Raw genomic sequence first — 23,723 nt, 5'->3', positions numbered from 1 at the left:
TGAGCAAAATCTATGAGACAGTGAGTATGAATAAGAGTGCGTCACTGAGATCAATTTTGTTTAAAGTACATCTCACTTCCATGTTTTGTTGCACTGATTTCCTACAAATTGTATTGTGAATGTGCCTATTTCTGTCCCCTGATTACAAAACAAGAATAGGTAACCATTTCAGATGGAGACACCTACCTGAGCCTGTCTGCTTTTGACCAGGTTAATCCCATTTTTCCTCTACAAAAAAAAATAAACTTAGGCAAGCCCCAGCTTCGTAAGCCAGTTTTCTGACTTTGTGATGGGAGAAATAGCATTTTCTTTTCTCCTGTTTTCAGCATGATAGGCACCAATACATTGGTGTGCTCTGGTTCTTTGTTATGTGGCCCGCCACAGTGCCTGGAATAAAAGAGTAAACGTCTCTCCTTACAGCTGTTCATGGCCCTGGAAAATATCACCCATTCTGGATAAAGAGGGGCTATTGATATCCAAGTACAGGATGAATGAGAAACAAAATTTACAGAGAGACAGTGACTTCCTTCAGATTATTTCATACTTATGCAGTTATAAGGAGTGTTTAAGGAAATGTATCTATACCTATATATGTAATTGTCAGGCTGGTGTGATATAAAGCTGAAAAATGACGTACAATACATTTACATTTTACTCGGAATGATCTCTTTTGCAATAGCTTAAACAATCCCTTTCCACCCTATCTTTATAATTATTCTGAGAGAACATACTGGTTTAAATTTTTGTTCAAGGTCATTTTCCTATTTTGCATTAATGTTAGCATATAATAGAAACATCAAGCTACTCTATGTGAGACCAGGGGGGACAAAGGCACATAGATTTAAAGAGACTTGACAGAAAACCAGCACTCTGCTTTTAAAGGGAAAAAAATCAACGATTGAATTTACAGTTCTCAGGAGCACAGCAGGGATGGAATCATGGAATCATGGAACACCAGGTTGGAAGAGACCTCAGGGATCATCTGGTCCAACCTTGCTAGCACAATCTAGATGAGATGGCCCAGGACCATGTCCAGCTGAGTCTTACACGTGTTCAGTGCAGCGGAGTCAACCGCTTCCCTGGGGAGATTATTCCAATGATTGACCATTCTCATTGTGAAAAATTTACCTCTCGTGTCCAATTGGAATCTCCCTGGGAGTAACTTGTACCCATTACCCCTTGTCCTCACCATGGGGCTCCTTGTAAAAAGGGAGCCTCCATCTTCTTTGTAGCTCCCTTTTAAGTACTGGTGTAATGGTACGTAATGCCACAAAAGTACAAACTTATAAAAATCTGATCAACTGAATGACATTTGCAAGAATGGTGCCTTCAGGGGAGTTCTGAGCTGTTAAGGCCCATTGTAGCCTTTAATGAAATACAGTTTCTTATAATCTGATGCACCTGAAAGTTAAAAGTGTAAGCACTTTTAGCGGGTGGTTGTTGCTAGTCACAATAGCTGAAGTTCTGTTTCACTGCCCTGAAGATACACTTGGAGTAAGTACTGATTTCAGCACTTAGTACAGCTTTACAGTGGAGGAAGTGGGAGCAAAATTTGTTACAGCGAAACAGTAACTTAAACCTCCTCTTTTTTCAGTCACCCTCTCCTCCAAAAATCCACTATCAACGACAACAACAACAAAAAAAAGAAAAATAAAGCAAATGAACAGAGCACCTTTGTTACTTGGATTTATTCCAGATTGAAAATGGGAAACCTGAGACCAAAATTTAGCCTTGTTCAGCTCTAAATATAACTATAGAAACTGTGTGTAGTTTGGCTTGGTCACTACATCTGGACACACAACAGTAAACACCTCTTCAAATAAAGAGAAGGAAGTCTTTTCAAAGCTTGCCTTTCCTGGACCATTCTTTGTTGGGAGGTGAGCTCAGCTGGAAATAGTCAGACTTTGGTTTTTAGATACGATTGTAAATGCAAATAAGCACAAGCAGATATAAATATGGAATTTGTGTGAGGAAAGAAAGGAGCTGCAGGACAAAAGAGAAAGGAGCAATTGTTTTAATCCTATTAAGAGCCTGATTAATGCAATTACAGAAACCTATATTTCAATTAGGCTATGTTTCAAGCTGCTTTACTCAAAGGCAATTCTCCCTGCGGTACAACCCTTTAGCATACTAGATATGACATCAAGTTTTGCACTGGTAGTACAATCTTTCTGTCCCACTTAATCCAGCAGGAATTGGGTTCTTTCATAATTTTCATAATTTGGGCCTAAAGGGTTTAGAAATGCAGAATAGGGGTATAGGTAGGTTATGTCACAAAGTGAGATTTCTTCATTTAGGGGAAAAAAAGCCCCAAACCATCAGTGTTCTTCTGTTTGGAGGCTGCAAAGCAAGCAGAGGAATAATTTTCAGGGAATGCCAAAATGGGCTTGTATTTGGTCTGCCAAAAAGCACTGTGAAATTTTTATGTTTTCTAGTTTGTAAGGAGAAGGTTTGTGTGTCCCTCTCCCCAGAAAGAAGAAGGAAGATTTGCTAAGGCTCAGAAACCAACCTTGATAAGCCAACTCATGCCAGTGAATCATGGCTGTGACAAAGAGTGGCGTTGGCGGGCCGAAGGTGCAGGGGACACCGGGCTTAAAGAAGCAGCAGCTGCCTGTTTTGCTCAGTGAAACACTCAGGAAGTGAGTGTTTGACATAGATTATTTTGTCGCATTATTTGCAAAGCTCATTGCTGAATTTTGGACTATGAAAAAATGAGGTAACTGTGCAAGGACAGGGAATAATTCAGCCTGGATTAATGCTTTGTTCACTAAGACCCAGAAAACACCCCATGTCCACAGAAAACAGCTCTTCCATTTCTAATTCAATGTGGCACTCTGGACATTGTTTGGTAAAGAGTGTCCTTAATTTTTCATGACTGTATGGAGGACTGGAAGCTCCTGAATTGCACTTTCCTGTCAAATTAAAAATGGGATTTCAAAGGCGAAACGTTGACTTTCACATTACCGCTTCTGAACTCTCCCTGAATATGGGGTAAGCATCTGAAGAACTTCACTAAAGAAAGAAGTGAAGTTGAGTTGATTGTGAAGGAAAGGTTGATTGTGAATGTGAGGAAAAAAAGTTAAGTGATTAAATGATATCAGGGAACTTCCTTCCTCCTAAGTGCTTCAAAAAGACACATTTTGTCAATGATTCATCATGTTTATTCCTCAGTTTGAGGTAGATCTGAGAGTAAAACCAAAAAGGGAAGGCAACTTTTCACCCTGAAAAGCAATTTTCTATTTGGCTGGGAAAAAGAAAAAAGAAAAAAGAAGGAAGGAGGGAAGGAGGGAAGGAGGGAAGGAGGGAAGGAGGGAAGGAGGGAAGGAGGGAAGGAGGGAAGGAGGGAAGGAAGGAAGGAAGGAAGGAAGGAAGGAAGGAAGGAAGGAAGGAAGGAAGGAAGGAAGGAAGGAAGGAAGGAAGGAAGGAAGGAAGGAAGGAAGGAAGGAAGGAAGGAAGGAAGGAAGGAAGGAAGGAAGGAAGGAGAAATAAAGCTATGTACAAGTTCTGCCCAAGAGACCTCACAGACCTGAGAATGAAAAATTTTAAATGAACCACTGGTGCTCTGATGAAGAATGCTATGGAGGAGAAAAAAAGAAAAGAAAACAAACAAACAGGAGTGAGCTTCAATGGAAGATTGGCTTGTTGTCAAGAGCAGCATCTCCTGCTGTGCAAGCAGAACGAGAATTACAAGGGCTACCTCATACTCAGTGCTTCTGGGTACCAGATACTCACCAGCTAAGGTCATGAAGATATCTTCCCCACAGGGCATGCTCTAGTCATGGATGTGTACATGTGAGTCTCACTGGATTTTCATGCATTTGTCCAAAACAGAGCATTCCATAAAGGAATTGAATATATTTGCTCATTTTAGGCAACGTAAAAGTGTTGACAGCTGAGCAGAGGCAAGAGTCTGCTCAAATAAAGGAAGTTACCAGTGTCAATCATCCCCCCTTCCCCTGGAAGATGATGGGGATGGCTAAACCATTTAGGAAACAGCTCTTGACTTACAACAATAATGGCAATGCAAGAAATACAATATAATTCAACCTTTGCATGGTGCAGTGATTTCAGATTTGGGGAAGATTATCTACCACACTGCTTTAATTTGCCCATGTCTGAGCATCAACCAATCCTGTTTCACATGATGTATGTGGTGGGACAGTGTCCCATGCCACAATGTGGTTCTTTCTGCACCTGCTGCCTTCATACAAAACTGGCATGATGGACTTGCTTCTTTCTTCTGCTTTCTTTTTGAGCATCAAAGAGTCACAGGATGACTTGCTTTGTATGTAGACAAATGAATTTGGAGGGGACCACCCACACTCATAAAAAGGTTTGGTAAACAAGATCTACTACAGATGGAAAGCTTAGGAAAAGACTGGAAGAAAACATGGCCTAGGGAGACAGGTTAATTGCCTATAAATACAAAAAAAAAAAAGTCTGTAAAAAAAGAGATATTTGTTATATTAGTTAGTGAAGTCAAACCAAGTAGTACTAGACTAATATCATGGCAGGGAATATTTAATGCTTCACAAAAAAACACTCTCAAAAAGCCATTCAAGCAATTGATCAGGCTGCCAGTGAGGAATGAAGAATAATTTTTCACAGGGAGTACATAAAATTCTCATCTTTTTCTCTGAAACACGGAGAGAATCAAATCAAACTAGCTAAAATGGCAAGAGAATGATACCAACTAATACGCTTGGGTACTGCTGAACCATTCCCAGCTCGAGGTGACCTAGGGCTTTCCCAGATGTTGATGGAATGGTGATGGGATTTGCAACACAGTCCTTCTCAATTGGCTGCAGAACAAAGCATACATGCATATTTATGAGATGTGACTAATGCCTTTACCTTTCTTGAATCCCAAAGGCATAAGGTATCCCAATGTTTCTTGTAAGCTTTAGTCCTAAGTGACAGATGTGTTAAGAAAACTATATATTGTCTGAATGCATCTAGACAAAAAATCCAATCCAAAAAGGGCTGGTTAAGCCTTAATTTTTATTTTCTTTCTTTTCCTTTCCTCACAAGCTCTCTCAGGAAGTTTGAAGTTAAATGTTTTCAATGACTAAAAGGAAACTGAGAAAAATGCAACTGAAAGTTTTGGTTTTGGTTAAAAGTGCTGTGTCTTGACTGCCTATCATGTCCAGCGTGGACAATCCATGACAACACAGGAGCAGTATGAACTTCCCACCACCTGCTGCCTTTGGGGTGTAGACATCCATTTATCCATTTTCTCCAGCAGGCTCTGCTCTGCCAGCAGTCACTGCCGGCAGGGACATCTACACTGGAAACAGTAATGTATTACGCTGCCACAGCTAGATTCAGCAGAGCTTATCGATCTGCAGCTTTTACCAGGTTGACATCTGATGATGCTTTCAAGTACTAGGACTTGTACGGTACTCTGGTACATTTTGTTAGCAAGGTTTCAAGCCAGAGCCAGCTCAAGTGCGGTAGGGCGCAACTTACTGCAAGCAAATTTACTTATTGTGTTGGGAAGCTTAATGAACCTGCAGTGAGTACTGTGCCACAGAGGTTAGTGTGCTTTGGATACTCATGCTTAAGCACTTCTACACCGTGTTGTTGTCTGTTGTGTAGTTACAGTTGAAGTTACCCAGATTTCATAGGCTGTACAGCTTACTTAGGTTGTTTTGTGATGCTTCTCTACACCTGACATATCCCTCCCTATCTGTCAGCTTGCTCCTGGTAGGTTCAACTATGTAAGAGGCTGATGATGGCAAGGAATCTGTGGCTATCTTGGCTGTCCATGTGATGAATCCAGGCTCAGTCAGAACTGATGCTTAAAGGGTTTTGTTGCTGCTCCTCTCCTTCTGTGCAGACATAAGAGATGAAGTGACATGACTGCAGCATATCTTTGGAAATCCCTGCCTACAATGTCCAGATGACAACCAGTCCATTATGTGGAGATGACCAACCCAGAAAACAACTTTTATTACAACAGTAGGTGGGAACACAGAGGATCAGAGAGTATACAGTCAAAAATATGTCTTCCCTTCCACCTTCTGGAGATGAGTCCTTCTTTCACTGCTCTCCAGCAGTAGATCCAAAATGATCCTTTTTTTGCCTTCTGAAATTATTACAAGGAAAGGCTGCTGACTCCTTATCAGGTCTTTAGGCATTGGAAGTGTATTTAGAAGATGGACCAGAAAAATCCCAGTCATGAGGCAAAGTTTTGCCCTGCAAGTCTATGCTTGTTTCTCGCTGAAACGCCATTGGTAGATGGCTACGTGGTGGTCAACATTTCATCCACTTCTGCAAACAGAGCATGTACACCAGAATTTTGTGATCTGTTTGAGAACAGTCATTCAACAACATCTTTCTATTGTTCGATCCTAATTAGCTTTGGATGCTAAAATGCAACGGAGGCCAGAGTAAAGCAATAAAATACCCATGCTGCCTGTCACTGAAAGCAATGCTGCTGAAGAAGACTGGGGATACATGTTGCAGAAGTAATCTAATTCCTGGTAGCCACTGGATGTATATGATAATGGTTATTGATGCAGCAGGCTGTTGTGCAACATAGAGTGCCGTAGCCAGCAGACACTGCAGGCATTTCACTACAGCTTTGTTCAGCAAGGCAAAAACTTGGGGGGTGAGAAAGCAGAAAGCATCCTTCACCTGGTCCAGAAACAGCATTGTCAGAGGACGGGAGATATTCTGCTCTCCTTATACCAGTTTATTTCTGGCCTAATTCCATGATGATCCTCTAGATACATGACAACTACACCAAGAGCAGAATCTGACTTTGTGGGTCGTTCGCTGCATGCTGGAAAGTACTCCAAATAATTAAAGAGACATGTGAATTAAAAAAAATGTAGGCCCTGATCTGCCAGACTTTGCCTTTCACCTCCTTCTCCTGCTTTGTATTTCTCTGTGGTCTCATTTCCTACTGCACAGGTCAATCCACTGCCTGGTCTTGGGCATGCTGCTCTCATTTCCAAATCCTTGGACTTTCAGGTCTTATTTTCTTGCACGCTGCTGATCCTCTGCTATGTTTAAACCCTCTCTAAGTGCAATACCCAGAATTTAATGTCCTCCCTGCCAACACAAATTGGCTTTATGCAAGCAGTACCTATATTCAGCATTCTCTTTCTCTCTAAAATGAATTTCCAGGTAGATGCAGAAATATGTCATCCCTCCCCTCCACTGTCCTCCAGCATATCTGTTCCTAAAAACTGCGAATTCTAGTTGCCATTTCTAGGGGCTTACAGCCAATTAATGGCCATCACTTTTATGATCATGGTGGAAAAGATTTGTTTCCATGTGTTATTTGGGATTAGTCTCTATCAGAGCCTAAGGGTCCAAGTAGTGCCTCAGTCACCTCTTCATGCTCACTCTATTATCTCTTTTAGCACTGAAAAAACCCCTGTCTTATTAAATCAAGAATTTGTTTAAGGCCATGAAAAAGTAACATCAGTAGTAAAACAACTATGCAATATCTTTACTGACCACACTGCAACTATTTCAAATTCTATGGGTCAAAAAATGTTCCGTTTATAAATATATCCCAAAAAGCAAACCAGGAAAAAAAAATGCACTGAATCAAACAAGACCCCAGGGAGCACACAAAGTTCTTCTCTGACTGGACCACCAAGAACAAAATTTAGGTATCATCTTGTGACTCACAGCACAACTGCCAGAGCTGGTGAACCACACCAATGTATTTGCATCCCTGTGAACACCGGGCTCAGCTTTCTCAAAAATCATTCCAAGTGCTAATGAAGTTTATGCATCCCTAGGAGAATTTTTATTTTATTAGAGACCCTTAAATTGTCAGGGAGCTGCAAGAGCAAGCTGCTCTCCTGGGGCAGGCAAGCCAGGAGAGAGGGTGACAGCAAGGTGAGCTGGGACAGTGCCCTCACGAACAAGGGCTCAGTCCCACAGTACCCGAGCAAGAGCAGAGCAGGTCTAGTGACAGTAATCAGGGTCAGCGACCTCCAGACACATGTGTAGCAATAAGGCAGATCCAAGGCCAAGCCAGAAAGTCAAGGCAGTGGGTTGGGTCAGATTCAACATGGTTCATGGCCAGGCAGGACAGACCTACAACATAGCTCAGGCAGGGACCAAGGGTAAGGGACTGAGCTTCACTGTATCTCCCAAGCAAAGGGGTGCTGCTTCCCTGGAGGCATCTCACAGGTCTTTCTCACAGCAATGTAATCCGAGGATGCAGAGTGGTGTGTATCAGAGCTGGCCTAAATCATGGTCAGCCAAACCCCTGGGGCAAGGGGAAGATGGGCAGTGTCGGTGCACTCAGGCTCCTGCACAAACTTTGGCCCAAAGCAGCTACCCCTATATTCATAACTCAAAGCGGGATGAGGCGTAGGCACAAATACTGGCTCTCCATCCCTCATGCATGCTTTTTGATGCAGCTTTGTCCTATTCTCCCGAAGAATGGCCCAGGTCCAGAGTAGCACATGACAGTGGCCATTCCTAATGGACAGTTTGGATGCTGTGACCTTCTTTCTGCGTGGGAGATGTCCCTGCTCATTGCAGGGGGGATGCACTAGATGACCTTTAAAGGTCCCTTCCAACCCAAACTATTCTATGATTCTATGATTCTATAATTTAACCATGGGGACATGACCAGGTCTTGGATCCACAGGACAGACCCTGGCGTTACTTTATGCAGCAGTATAGATGCATTCCCTCCTGAATTCTACCAGAATATTAATTTTCCGTCTTCCTATAAATCCTCCTTATTTCCAGCCCTGATGCTAATCAAACATAACCAGGACTCAGAAATCCAACAGCTTGTTAAAGTGAAATGTGATGATTATCTGTTACTCCTGAAGGAGAGTGCAATGCCAACCCAGCTCCCACATACCTCACCTTCAATGCCTGTGTGGCTCAACTACCTCATCCAAAGCACTATCAAGGACATACTGTAATTTTATTGACTCCCCTTTTGTGGAAATAATTTGGAGAGACAAATGGTGATTGCAAACCCAGTCCAGGACACCTGAAAGCCAGCTAGAAAATATTTGGATAAAGCAAAGTGATTTATGGGATTTGTACCCAACAGCCACTCTAACCAAAGTTGACAGAAAATGCTGAGTCTCATCACCTCTGTCAAATTAAATCAGTGATTTTGGTCCCTCAAGCAGGTGCCTAGCAGGAAGACACTTTTTTTGAGGGGATGAGGCAGGGAGGAGGAGAGGATGAGAAGGAAAATCAAAGAATGATTCATGGCTCCAACATTTTCTGATTAAATAATGATGGTTTGTGATACAATATGAACATGTCCTGTTTACATTGCACCTTGCAGCATGATCTGACAGGCAACAGTAAAAGCAATTATACAAACACCATTCCTGAAATATCTTTCACTAGATACTGTTACAGATATCCAGTGCTGGAGACTCTAAAATGTCCCCAGAAAGTGTTTCAAGCTCCTTATCATTAGACAGTTTTTCTTAATATCTACCCTGATTCTTTCTTGTTGCAATTTAAGTCCATTACTTCTTGTTCTTCCCATCTGTAATAAACAAAAAAGCAATGATTATTCTTTTCGTCTTTGCAGCGGACTTTTATATACCAAGAAACTGTTATCTTCACCTCTGTTCTCTTTTTTAGCTTAACGAACTCTCTTTTTGTAATCTCTCCTTTGCAGTAAGGCTTGCAAGCTCTCAGATCGCTCTTGCTGCTTTCCCATAAACTCTCAGTAACTGGCCTGCATCTCAAAATGAGTGCCCAACACCAGACAGCACAGTCTGAAACAGATGATTAAATTGTCCTAGTCTAATGTGAAGAAGACTCACACTAAAAACACATTAAAGAATGATTTTTAAGGAATTTAAAGCATATGGTCTCAACCCAGGCACCACCTATCACTGAAGTAAGAACTCAAACAATAACTTGACATAATAAATTGCCCTGCAATGGCATCTGTCCAACTAAGTGTGGCTCATAATCCAGCTACCTAAACAGAAGCATCTGGATATGAGATGTCCTGCAGTATCTGACACATCCACACGGACCTCAGCAATGAGGCACAGGCCATGTTTGAGACTGTAACAGACCTCGCAGTCAGCGGGAGTCTACAGCATCATCGATCCCGTCTTTGAGTAGACATACACGTGAATCATAATACTTCTTAGATCTCTAGTGAATATGTAGGGTACCTAGAGAACACACTCAGAGATGCATTCCTACTTTGGATACACCCAAAATTAGTTGAGATGACTCCCATCCCATGCATCAGTTGAGTTATAATGAATTCTATATTCATGCTCTTTGCCTGTGGCAAAGATAGACAGTACTTGGATTTTCTTTAGCTTAAGATGCAAGGAAACATGGTTAAGATGTGTGATCCTGTATTGCTGAAAGCTGAATACAAGCTTGGTGATTCTGCTCGGAGCTGACATGCAGTCATTTGCCAAGCAGCAATAGGCCAATTTTGATTTTCAGTCTTGACCCTTCATTTTACACAAATATAACATGGCTAATTGAGCCATGCTAATAATCACTAAAAATTAACTTCAATCATGTCTTTACTAGTTTTAAACTTATTTATATCTGGCATGGACAGGGAGAAACATTGCTCAGTATCAGCAGGCTCTCAATCCCTCATCTTAGATCATGCAGATAACACAATAAAATAAAAGAGAAAAAAAAGGTGTAACAAACTAAAAGGGTATGCTGAAGCAGAAAGTTGATGTATTAAGAGAAAAAAATAACAAAAAAATACTTGTTATGCATCATATTACTGGACAGGATATTGTTGAATTGATTTGGAACAAGAAGTGAGCACAGTTTTTGTTTTATATCCATGGGTGCACAGGTGCATGTCTATTAATATTATTGAAGAAGAACTGGAAGAAAAGAGAAACCTGAATCTTTGAACCTGAAATGAAAGTAACTAGAAGGAACTTCATGGTACTACACTTCTGTCCACTTGAAGGTTTCTTATATCTTTCTCTGAAGCGTTTGTGTTCAGACGTATCCTACTGAACTTCAGATGTCTAATTTAGGAGCTCAGAAGAGGAAACCAGATGTCCTACACTCCCTCCAAAAGCAAAGAGAAATGGGCACCTCCATGATATCAAGATGACAGAAGACCTTGGGAGCATGGGACTTTTAAAAAATAAAGGCAGGAGGGTTCCATTTGGTCTGTGGTTTCTGAGCCTTGGGGATATATGCATTGTGTGCTTTCCAAGGAAGAAGGAAGAAGGAAGACAGCAAGTTATATTCAGTTATATGAATACATGGCATTCATATTGCTTTTAGGTCAAATAAACCGGAATTTAAAGAAAAATGTGATCATGGCATTTTTTATCATATTGGTGATAGCTGAAATCAGTTGTTATTACATGCTTATACTCCTAAATATTTTATAATATATCCTTTATCTTTTAAAGACACAACTGGGAAGACAGTCAGGGAAAGCTTGGAGAATATGAATAGAATTTAAAACTTCTCTGCTTAGAAAACAATAAAATTACCTGCATGTTCATGAATTCTCCCCAGTACTATTAAATCAGCAAATATGACCTGTAGAGTGGATAGAGCTCTATTCTACTTCCATTAATGGCAATGAGAAGTGTGCCTTTGACATCAGTGAAAGCCTGAAGTTACAGATGATTTCCTTTTCTTTAAACTCTTTAAAAAAAAAATGTTTCAGGAAAAGAGTAATATCCACTGGGACAGACTCTAAAGAGTAAAGATAAATACGAACAGAGTTTATTTTACTTTTTTATATGTTTCAGATCTATGTAAGAAAAATGTCTTCTACAGTAAAAAGAACTGATGCAAGAATTGTTTCTCATAAATGGACAGCACTGTTGCCTATAAAAAAAGAATGATACATTCCAAAATAATGATACATTCCAAAAAAAGGAAACTATGGAGAATACACGCAAGATGGACCCACTAAAAATGGAGCTACTGCAGTATTTATTGTGACATAAAAAACATAATGAATTTTTGACCCACTGTATAAATTGTTTTTTCTGAAGAGTCATCTTAAAAAAATGTAATAATGAAGTTGTGGTTTATGAAGAGGGAATGGTTCCTTTAGACGTTTTCTAGTCTTGTAAGATCATTCCACAGAAGACCTTAATCCCAGTCTGCTCCACAGTCTCCCCAGTATCTATGGAGGAAGGCACCCGGACAGCAGTAGTGCAGTATCAGAACATGAATTCCCTATGTTTTAGCAACATAACAAGAAGTCCCTGGCAGTAGAGTATTCAAGGAGCAGTGCTTTCTTTGCCACTGTACTTGTGAACCTAGGAAAAGCATTTGGGAGCTTTGTTTCTCCTTGGGCTTTTTGTGGATACGAATGTCTCTTAATGTTTTATACTACGCACTAGAGGGCTTGCTTTGCCTTTAAGCACCTACTTCATTTGACGTGCTGTGGTGATAAAATCCTGGAGCTTTAAAAACTCCTTCCTATCAGTGTATGATTCTTTTTCTTTGCAGAACCAATGCTTTTCAAGTAACTTGGAGATTACATGTAAAAGAGACATCCTTGCTTTATAGGACATCCTATAATAGACCAGGAATTGATATTATTGTATGCAATAGTCAGACTGTGAACTGTCAGCCATAAGGCTGTCATTAGTAGTCTAACATTGCATTGGACAGTTGTCTACCTCCTTTAGAGGTGACTTTACCAAGAAAAAGTCATCACCTCCCTTTCTTTATGGCCTTTGCTTGACCGCTGATGTGTAGAAGGGATGACTGGGACTGTTCTGGGTCTTTACCTGAGCCAAGCTCCAAAGCTGTAGTTGGGGCATCACTCTAAACATCCACATCCTTACCACCACCACTGTCTTCCACTACTGCCAGCAGGACCTCAGTCTCTTTAATAGCCTCCTCTTGTCCAACCAAATGACTTCTCAATCTGCATCTGCACAGTATGACCCACTGATCTCCCTGGCAAGCAAATTTCTCCATCAGCTTTTCCTTGTCTGCCTCTCCTTATGGAAAGAGAAACTTTTGAGTTCCTAGACGGTGCTCCCCAAGCACTACATCTTCTAGAGAATGTTGCAGAGTCCCTCCACAGGCTTACTCATTCTGTAGAAACTTGCATGGTTTTTATTCACTTCTGACAACACCATTTTAAATGTTGCCAGAGCTAAGGTTGCTCTTCTCCCTGGCAAGCCATTACCAATTTAAATCAGTTCCTCTTATGAACAGATGGAATAGGAAAAGACAGTTTCATGATGGATTCTTACCAGAACCTAGAAATAATGTAATGAAATACATGTAGTTTCCTGATGTTGGCAAAAGATTACTCAGAAACAGTACACAGGAATATAGAAATAGATATGCTGGTTCTGATGTTAATTGCTGATGGCCTTCATAGACCATGAATAAGAAGGTAAGCCATGACAACTGATACTACTAGGTTGTAACTGTAGCAGAAAAAGGTACATTTCTTACCTGGTGTAAAAATCTTAATTCCAGACAACTGCACACATTTATACTAACTGAGGATCAACTTTAGAGGTTAAAACAAGCCCAGGGTTAGATTTTCTACTTACACTGAAACAATTCAAATAGAAATCAAAAGACTCATGCTGCTGGAAGTCTGAGCAGAACCAGGCAAAGTGTACTTTCCAGATTCGGCTTTCGATATGCGCCCAAGGAAAACAAAACTTACTGGCAGAAGATTTTCATTGGGGTGAGTGTCTGAAAGAAGCTCCTCCCCATTTACCTAGAATGATAATGAGACTTTTCAAGGGCAATGTTAATGTCCTACATTTTTAGATTAGTTTAATTGCACTGAGATCACTGATGTAATTTTTCATTACATCAGTGTTAATTTTAATGTAGGAACTAAGCCTGCAGAATCTGTTGGCTAGTGATTGGTTTATCAAGAAATACAAACAACAGTAATGATAAAGGAACTATTGGAGTGCCTACTAAGACAGAACTGAAATTTGGCTTACTTGGCAGGACTGCCTGGATTTATGGCTCCCTAACAGTATTTCAGTGATATATTGGACAGGGCTGCTTCCAAAAAAAAAACGTTTCTGGTTCTTCACAGGTTTCATAGCCTGACTCAATGGACTCAACGTACATTCCCCTCTTAGCCTGAATATAGTGCAAAAAAGAATGCACCTGCACCAAACCCAATAAAATATTAATTTCCTACAAAACTATAAGCGCAAGACCGAGTTGAATGTTTTCCAACTTATGCTGTTGTAACAGTCTACAAAGATTTGGATCTCTCTCTGTAGTTGCCAGTCTCTTTGGTTGACCAGAGGGTCCATAAGGAGTCTATAACTCAAACTGTGCTCTTCTGTTAGATGATAAAAATCTACAGCAAGCTGTCTCTGTGTCAGACAATCTGTTTTATGATAGAGAAGACATCTAAGTCACTGATTTTTAGCTTAAGTTATGCCCCAGCTTTTACATACAAAAAAAGAAGATCCAATTATAATATTTTTGCTTTATCTCACTAGTAAGTTATGTTTGTTGGATCACAATCAATAGCCAAGACTAAAATCGGTTCTCCTGATGCTTTCTAACTATCAAGCATAATGAAAAAAAATTGGTTTGTTTGATATTAGAGTCCAATAAAAATATGATTAATAATATTTAGCATTATTTTTTTTTTTTCAAACTTCCGTACAACTATTAGCATATAACTATGTATTGGGTGTCCGTGTCCAGGTGTTGACAGGAATGACCTCTGTGGGAAGAGGCCATGGGCTGCCCTGTGCCAGACACAGCCAGTTCCATCCCTTTAGGCCTGACAGTTCAGATAATTTTCCACCCACATTTTTTCCCACTTATCAAGTCCATCTCTCACCAGTTCAGCTGTACGTATCCATACCTGATGTGCTACACATCCATACACATAGTCTGATGTCTAAACTCTTGTTATAGTCATAGTAGAACCACTCAACTCCACCCATAAAGACTAGGTTGTGAATCAGATAGCTCCAAAGTTCACATTTACTGGGAGGTCAGCTGAATATCTTCTTTCAGTCTCTATTGACTGCATTGAGTTGGCAATTCAGTTGCCCACACAGAATCATCCAGTATCATTTGTGGTGACCTCCAGCTGCCAACCAAGGAGGCTGTGGGTTTCCTGTAGTTCCTGTCTCGTATTTGTCAGCCTTACACGGCTGTTTGAGATTCCCAAGTGCATCTCACATGGTACTAGTGTCAAAGGGCCTGTGTTGGGCAACTGAATCATACCACCAATCTCCATCAAATACAAAGGGGATTTAGACACTCAACTCAGATGTAGGTGCCTACAGAGAAGACAGATAAAGTCAGGTGCCTTCATTCAAACTAAACCTCAACCAAGATAACTCTTTCAGCTATTTAGGGAAACACTGATACACACTGAACACCATGCTTTTAATTCTTCATTTCAAAATATCTTCAAGAGCTTTGTACGTTGATGAAGTCAGATTTAGCAAGACTATAATTCACTCTCCTTTCTCCTCTTGAACATAAGTTGCACTGAACAATTCCTGTTCTCCAGTTCTGACAGTGCCAGGCCATGACCTGATAGCTGTACTACAAATGTGTCCTACTAGGCCTATGATTTCTTTCAGGAATATGGAAAAGACCTTTGACTAAAGTGCTTCCAGGTTTTGTCAAAGTGGAAATAAAAGCAATTTCATGTTCTGTAACTTCTTTCTCCTTACATATAATTTTCCCTTCAAGATCAATATAGTTATTAAAACACAATAAGGGAATAAGAATTTACTTCCTCAGCTACTTCTGACCATTTGAGATGCCTCAGGTTCTCTGTTACATTTAAACACAGCTGGCAGAGGTGACTTGTGATTTTGGGAAGAACAACAGACTTCCATAGTGGAAGCCAGAAACACAGCAGGATTCTCTACTCAGCACAAAAGGGTGCTAAATATTTATTTTTAGGTGAAGAAAACAAATCCTAGCTGCCTAGTAGTTAAGTGTTTTTTTGAAGGTACTGGTCTACCAGCATGAAGGCTAGATGTTCATCTCTAGGACACTATTCATCACAGACTAAGGTACAAAATCCAGGACAAGCAGGATGAACTGTCTTCCAGAGGTATGTGCTGAGGAAGTTTAGCTTGTCTTGTACTAACTGCCTAAATTTTAAGTACCAAGTAAGATGAGATGACACTATACTGTCCCTACGAAAAAGATGAGCTGATAAAGTGATGCTTATGAGAACCAAGTAAAACGTCAAGGCACAGAAATCAGAATATAAATCCCCATACTGGAATTCAACTATGAATTTCACTGTGGCTTTGAAAACCAATGTGCCATCTTTACTGACACTAATAATGAAAACTTGATGAAATACCTCAGGAATGGTGGCATGGTTTGGACGGTGTCCCTGTGCCGGGAAGGAGTCACTCAGAAAGTGAACAGAAGAACACTGCTGCCGGCATGTGAAGATTTTCAGCGGAGGTTTCCAGTATGAACACTGACCAAGATCGACCATTTTGCTACTTGATGAGATCTGACAAGCTCACAGCCCAGTGTAATCCTGCTTCAGGCTATACAGCTGGGACTCCAACCGGCATACGTATTTTCTGCTCCTGGTTTTCATCAGATCCAGGTTAGGAATACATCTCCAGTGCTAATATTCCTAACTTCCTGGTATTCCTAGCCCATTAAGAGGCAAGTTTTATACCATTTCTCAAAGCTTTGACCTTTGGGCAATGCAATTCATTATATGTGCTGCCACTGGGCACAAGGATGACTGACTCCAAGTGTGGTTTTCCACTCAGTAACCAAGGATTTCCATTCACTCCTCAGTTAAATGAGGCCATTAAGAGAAATGTAACTCACTAGTTTATGCTGCTGTCAGCAAAGGAAAATTGCTTTTTAATCTCTGACCCTTCAAAATGAAATTGTACCCTGGAAAGAGATTTTGTTAAACAATTGAAATAGAAAAACAAAAGGCAGTATGTGATTTCCTTCTGCCGTCTCCGAATTGTCACAGATCAGACTTGTTCAGCTTTCATGCACAAACTCCTTGCTTTTGAAGTACTAAATCCAGACCCCTGTGCAAAATGCAATGAATATTCCTGAATCTTGACTTGATACAGTCCCAGTGCTGCATACCACCAAGGTGAACAATCGGTTAAGACTACAGCTACCCACTCATCCTTTCACCAGCCAAAGCAGCTTCATCAGCAATGCCTCACTGCTAAATTTGCTCCCAACCCTTCCGTCATATCCTTCCCTTCTTCTCCACTCTTGCCCTTTCCATTTCCTCCTTGAGAAAGGAGTGATTTGTGCTTGAATAAAAAGTGAGCTCACAATAGACATTTTTTTTTTTTTCTTCCAGAAATCGTACGGAGCATGGTTTATAATAAAAGAAAGAAAGATTAAGCTAGCACCTGGCTGAGTCAACTTTCTCTTTTTGATGGTACAAATGAAGAGATGTTCAGCTGTGATTACAAATAGCCTGAAAGATTTTACCTTCACATGCAAAAGCACCAAACTGCATGACATCCAAAAGCTCTAACAAACCCTTTCCCAATAAATATTTGATCACACAGATCCATTTTTTACAAAAAAAAAAAAAAAAAAAAAAAACCAAAAAAAAAACCACCAAAGGTAGGTTTAAATAAATGTTATGGCTCAGACCTCACTGAGGTTAAGTTGCTGCATTCACGCAGCTCATTCATCACTTGGGCTGTCGCTGACTTGAACAGCATTTCCTATGGCAAGCAGCTGTTTTGCAAATGGGCTGCATTAAAGTAGAGTAAAAAACCACACACAAACAGAAGTTGCTTCAAAATAAAACACTCTTAAATCTGAAAACTCAGCCTGTCTTTCATAGGGAGCCAATGAAGCAAGGAAAAAAGGAAGCACAAGTTTTATCCCAACCACCTGCTGCTGCCGCTGCTGCCTGTTTGTCGAGGGAAGGTAAAGGGCAAAACAATTGAATTGTTCAAAGCACTGCTACAGACAGCCTTGCTCGCTGGCCACAGCAGACTGCCAAGACAAAAGGAGCCTGAGAGTCGGGGCAAGCATGCAGCAAGGAGTTGCTTCAAGGCTCCGTAGCGGTACAGACCACGTCGGGGCACATCTGACAGGTGACAGAGGCAAACATCCCTGTGTGGTAGGTTTTGAGCAACCTGGGGCAAGCAAATTAGTGGGATCGTTATAAGGGAACAGACTGTTTGAAGCAGCAGTGTTGCTGGCAGCCATGCGTCAACAGGGGAGGACTGAGAGACTGGAATTGAGAGCAAAAATGAAAAGATATGGCTTAATGGGAGAGGGAAGGGGTGGAAGGAAAACAAGTGCTATGGAGGAGAAATTGCTTTGAAGTTGAAGAAATCAGTTCTGAGTGGGAAGCCCGGGCAGAGATTTCTGAATTGAGCTGGTGTGAGTGTGTTGCTGCAGACTGAGAAACAGAAAGCAGAAAGGGACTGCAAATTGGTTGTTTTTGAGAGATTCAGCCAATTTAGGGAGGACTTCTTTTACTAACTGAAGATCACGGCATGGAATCGTGAGGACTCTGAATGGCGGCAAAGTTTTCTTCTGCTGCTGAAGAGGGGGATTAAGGCTCAGTTTTGTAATTACACAGTCACTTCAGTAATGGCTTTTGCTTGGAGTCCTTACAGAGCTCTGAGTTCCTATTGCAGCTTTAATTCAGCTCCCATCACTTTCACAGGCAGAAACCGCCAGAAGAAAGAATAGCTTCATAATCCCCCGAATAAAACTTCCAAGTGCTAATTACCCAAAGAAGCAGCAAGCTCAGCCACACTCACACTGGCGACAGACACAGCTAAGCAACAGCAACATGAGGTTGATTGTAGACGCTGCATCTTATAGTTAGCAGTAGCTTGTCATTACATCTCAGTCCCGAATCTGCCTTACAAGATTCTAGATTCTTCTTGTCCTAAGACATTAAGTAGCTATGAAGCTGCTTTTGCGTCAGACTATTCCAGCCGCGCCGGTCCTCCCTGGCTTTGCAGTGCAATCCCATCATATTGTGGTGCTAACTGGCTGTACACCGTAGTTTTAAAACTATTAGTTTTAAAACGATTTAACGGCAGTGTAAGTCAGGATCTTAGTGCATACCCACGGGGAAGAGGAGAAGACAATCTTCATTATCACAGTATTTATAAGTAGCAAGTGCTTTAAGAGGATAACATGCCAAGAAATTTCAAAGACTGAGGAGGTGATTTTTGAAACTCAAATTTTCTTTCGTTTTTAAAATACCAATGAGTTATTTGTGCAAAAGTTGAAGCCAGCCCTTTATTGGTGGTCCCCAGGCAATAAGATCTCTCTGCAAATGTCACAGATTTATGAGGCTTTTTTCCTTAAAGCTCCAGCCTTCAAAGTGCCCCTCTGTGTATCCCTGAAAGCCAGACCCAGGAATTGCTTCTTTACAGGAAAAAAACTCATTGTTCTTAGACTACACAAGTGGGTCACTGAACTGTTGCTTGCCTTTGCGATGCCAGTGAATCCAAATTAGCTTGACTTCCACAGAGGATATAGGGAAGGAAAGCAACCAGCATTAATCAGAGCAACACAAGCAGCTCTTCCAAAACAAATTAGCTTCAACAGTCAGCACACAGAGTCCTTCAGTCAGTGCGGCCAAGCTGAACTTAGGCCAAACTTTGCGTCAAAAAGAGTAACTGGTTTAATATGTATCTGTGGAGTCTGCATTTGTTTCTTTTTCTTCCTCTCAATCCATCTGCAGGAAGCTATGAACAAACTGAGCAAAGTAAAACTGCTCATCTTGTCACAGCCAGCCCCTCCGTGTGATGTTCAGCCCACCTAAGCTAATCTCAAAGGCAGGTACTGAGATCATCAGGTGTCTAGATCTCCCCTTTTTTTTTGTGATAAAGAGCTAGGTGATATGCGTGGGATTCATTTTCCCTTGAAATGTTTGCAGTGTAATTTCTATCATCTGGACTTTACAGACAAAGGAGGGAACAGGCATCTCCAGAGAGGCAGTCATCAGACCTATGTTAGACATCTCCTGTAAGGTGAGACAAGCCGTGAGCTGGAAGCAAGTCCTCCTCCCAGTCAGTGTAAAGGGAGTCCAGACACTTTACTCAGACATACATGGCTCCACCACCTGTGTTTGGTCAAATAAATCCCTATCTTCCAGAGACCAATTTGACCCGTGATAAAATTGGTGTTTTAAGATAGGTTGGATGAATCATTTTCTCTAGGGGCATGGTCAGTGACATTTCAGGAGACAAATCTGGGCCATGGATATTAAATGGCGATGGTCGTCATTTCTGTTTTAGGTCCAAGAGATATGAGACCCTCACAGAAAAGAAAGGCACTGAAGCAAGTCTGCTGCAGGAGATTACTTCTGGCTTCTCTCTGCCAGACTTGTCTGCCTCTCAGTCACTTTTAAACTTGAATTTTCTAGTGAAAAATAGGACAACAAAGTAAAATTGTCAAATTTCTGTGACCAAGAGGGGTTTTGTATGGAAACAGGCCTCTCTTCCTCTACTCCTGAAGTCAATATCCAAAATTTATGCTTTCATCTGCATTTTGATCCTGCCTGTTCCTACAGATAATGCAGTGGCCCAGCTTAACTGTTACCTGTAGTAAAAATAAGTTTAAGCACAAACAATTATTCTGTAATTATAATAATTTAAAATTAGGGGAAAAATCTGCTAATAATTAAAAAAAATATTTCTTCCAAAGCTCTGACAGCTCCCACTAAACCTTTTCTGCCTCTGGGGTGTAATAACTTTTTTGCTTATGATTAAGTACAAGTTCATCTACCACGTCCTCTATTGCTGCACAGATAGAGCAAGAACCTCTCACCCAATATAAATCAAGCAGTGCTGAAATCAGAACGTGTACAATGATTTACAATGGCAGGGAAGAAATTTATGGAGATAAAGTGAATATGACATAAGATAAACTTTTTCTACATCATGGATAGGCATAATGGGTATTGCTATTTTTCTATATGATCCATAGAGTCTCCAGAATAACTGACCACCACAGAGGCCTTAGTGAATTTACTTTGCGAAGCAGGGAAGTGTTACTGTCAGGGGGTGAAGTCTACAGCTGAGACGAGGGACTACAGGCAACAAAGTGGCTGCCAATTATGGTACCCAACACGGACTCCGGGACTTCCTGTGGCATCTAAGATCGAGAGCGTAATGTTAAATTGAGACCATCTACTTTCCTGAGCTGTCTGGTCCTGCCTCTTACAACAACAGTTCCCAACCCTTTTGCTGAGACAAGCTGCCTCATGTCAGATGAAGACACACAAGGGTTGCAATTTGGTATCTCACCTCTGTACGGTGACCAGCGAAGAGTTACACCTGTCTCATGATGCAGCCTGCATGTATATGTCCATTGAAAAGGGGGAAGATGTGCGGGCCCATGGGGTAGGAGATGGCAGGGAACAGAGAGGAGGGAAGCAGAATCATTTGCACATCCACCTACTGCTCCCTTCCCTGGGCTGAGAGCAGGGGCCGGCTGCAGGCTGCACTGAGCCACCCTGCAGCCTTGTCCAGCCTGAAAGTTGGCCACCACTACCTTACTTACCATGTATTTCCCTCATATGTACTTTGTTATTGTTTTATGGTTTTGGGGGAGAGCGGGTGTTGGCGTTTTTTTGTGGATGGGTGAAGAGTTGAGATGGAGGACATGAGAATTCACCCAAAGTAATAAAACACTACTGTTAGCACACACATCTCAAGATGAAGGAGCACCTTACAAAATTTAAAATGCAGACAAAGATGCTCAGCAGGAAGATATTTACATTTGTTTAAACATTTCTATCATTTCAGGGAACCTAAATGCCTTATTTTGTACTAGTTAAAGAAAAGCTATTTACTGATGCTTTGTTATGTTAATATACAGGTTGAGACTGGCTGTCCAAGTTGTATTGTTGAAGCGACTGCATTGCATTATATGCAAATATTATGTTAAATAACCAGTCACTTAATCTTTATTCTTGACAAAAATCTGTTCATTAAGGTCTACAGTAGGTCTTAATCTTGAATGTTTCAGTGATGTTGACATTTCTGATTTCTCAATTTATGTATACATTTGTCGATATACTCATAAAAATACTACATGCACACATATTTATATACATATATACATATAAATAGGAATAAATAACAAATGTATGTAAGCCAGTCTGCGTTTACAAGACAATCACACTGTACTAGAGATCACAGGTAACAGAAAAATACATTAATGAATTGGCAGTTTAACAAAAGAGAGAAAACTACTCAGTAAGATTTAAAAAACAATCTGTGCTTTTGATCTCTGAGCAGCACAGAAAACTACAGAGGGAATTTAAAGCATGTAAAACTATGGCAGCTCCCTTGAAAGCAGTTCCCTCACAAAGCCATCTGGCTGATCATTCTCCCAAATCCATCCTAGATATTTCTAAAGCAGCCAAAACCGCACATACAACCTGGAAGGATGACCGATATTCACACTGTATTATCCATATGTATGCACCAACATTGTTTCCTACAAAAGCCCTTGAGGACTGTGTGACCAGGACCCTTTTTGTCACGTTATGGAGACAATCTCCTTTTGGATGTAAGGTGAGCAGATATCACGGCACATAACAGAGGAGGCGTCATATGCCATTCGACAAACCCCAGACAGCAGGCCAGCAATTGAAGTCACAGAATCTTCACCTCATTTTCTGTCCATATCTCAGGGAACCTCATGAAAGAGGTGACAGAGAGCAAGCTGGGGTTGCACGCATTTGTCTAGTGATCCTCATCCAGTAGTGTACAGGATAGCTACCTGTCCTCTACCGGAGATCTGGATTGCACATTTTCTTTGGCAGCAGAATTTTTTCGAAGTGATATTTGTCTATACAAGATTGTTTCAAGGGCAAGGGAGACTCTGAAGTGTTTTCCCATAAATACCAGTCAGTACATATTTATGCCCTTAGCAGCAATTGACTTGCTAAAACTGGCTATATCTTCATCTTGATCAACATATTTGAGGAATAAAGGACCTCCTAACTGGGCAGGCTATTTCAGCAGCTCCTGCTGGCTGAAGAAAGCAGATCCTTTACACTGTGCTGCGTTCATTTTCTGCCTGACTACTCTTTGACCTTCTTAGCCAAAATTGTCATTAACTCATTTGCAGCTTTGCAATCGTCTCTACTGTCAAGTATTAAATTTATTCTTGTCTCATTTCAGACCTCATGCAATAAAAATGCAACAGGCTCTTTTCAAGGCAAATGCAGGATTAAATGCAGAGTGACACATATTATATATACGGCTTTAAAACCAAACCGTAGTGAAGATCACACAGTTTCTGCAATATCAAAGTTCTACAAAAGTTGTTCTTACTATCCACAGCTGGTGAAGTATGTTTCAACAGAAAATGAGCTGTAGATAATTTTAAAATCACATTACTCCTTTTCAGTGGAGTAAAATGCCTGTATCTCTTACTCTTTTGGTCTGGAGGTTTGCCTCAGACCTTCAGAATTAATTGTGTCCAAGGACCAACAAGGAGGCACTATGTACTTGCATGAACCTCAGCTACATTTTGTCATAACAAGACTCCAGATACATGAAACTCACTTTGGACTTCAACAAACCATTTTACGATTGAGAAAAAAAGGAAACTAACAGCTTTTGTTCTGTCAATCCAATGCAAGCAATAACAATTTTTTCTTTGTTTGCTTCTCCGCCTCCTCCCTCTTCATCCCTAGAAAGTACTAACTATAACCATCGAACAGTTCTTTCTGGTCAAGCAGTTTTCAAAAAGATTAATGTTTGTGTGTGCGTGTGTTTTATTCTTGCTCCAATGAAGAAAAAGAAAAA

General features: G+C 40.8%; 1 protein-coding gene across 1 annotated transcript in view; it reads right to left on the bottom strand.

Moving 5' to 3' along the window:
- The window catches only part of TSNARE1 (t-SNARE domain containing 1), a gene marked incomplete at its 5' end in the record, with an annotated part of 395,143 nt that overhangs the window by 160,148 nt on the left and 211,272 nt on the right, over nt 1-23,723 (bottom strand). The window lies entirely within an intron of this gene.

This window comes from Platalea leucorodia, assembly GCF_965183815.1.
Source record: "Platalea leucorodia genome assembly, chromosome: 1".
NCBI classification, from domain to species: Eukaryota; Metazoa; Chordata; class Aves; order Pelecaniformes; family Threskiornithidae; genus Platalea; species Platalea leucorodia.
Note: the sequence above shows the minus strand (reverse complement) of the source record. Positions and strands in the feature narration are given on the sequence as shown.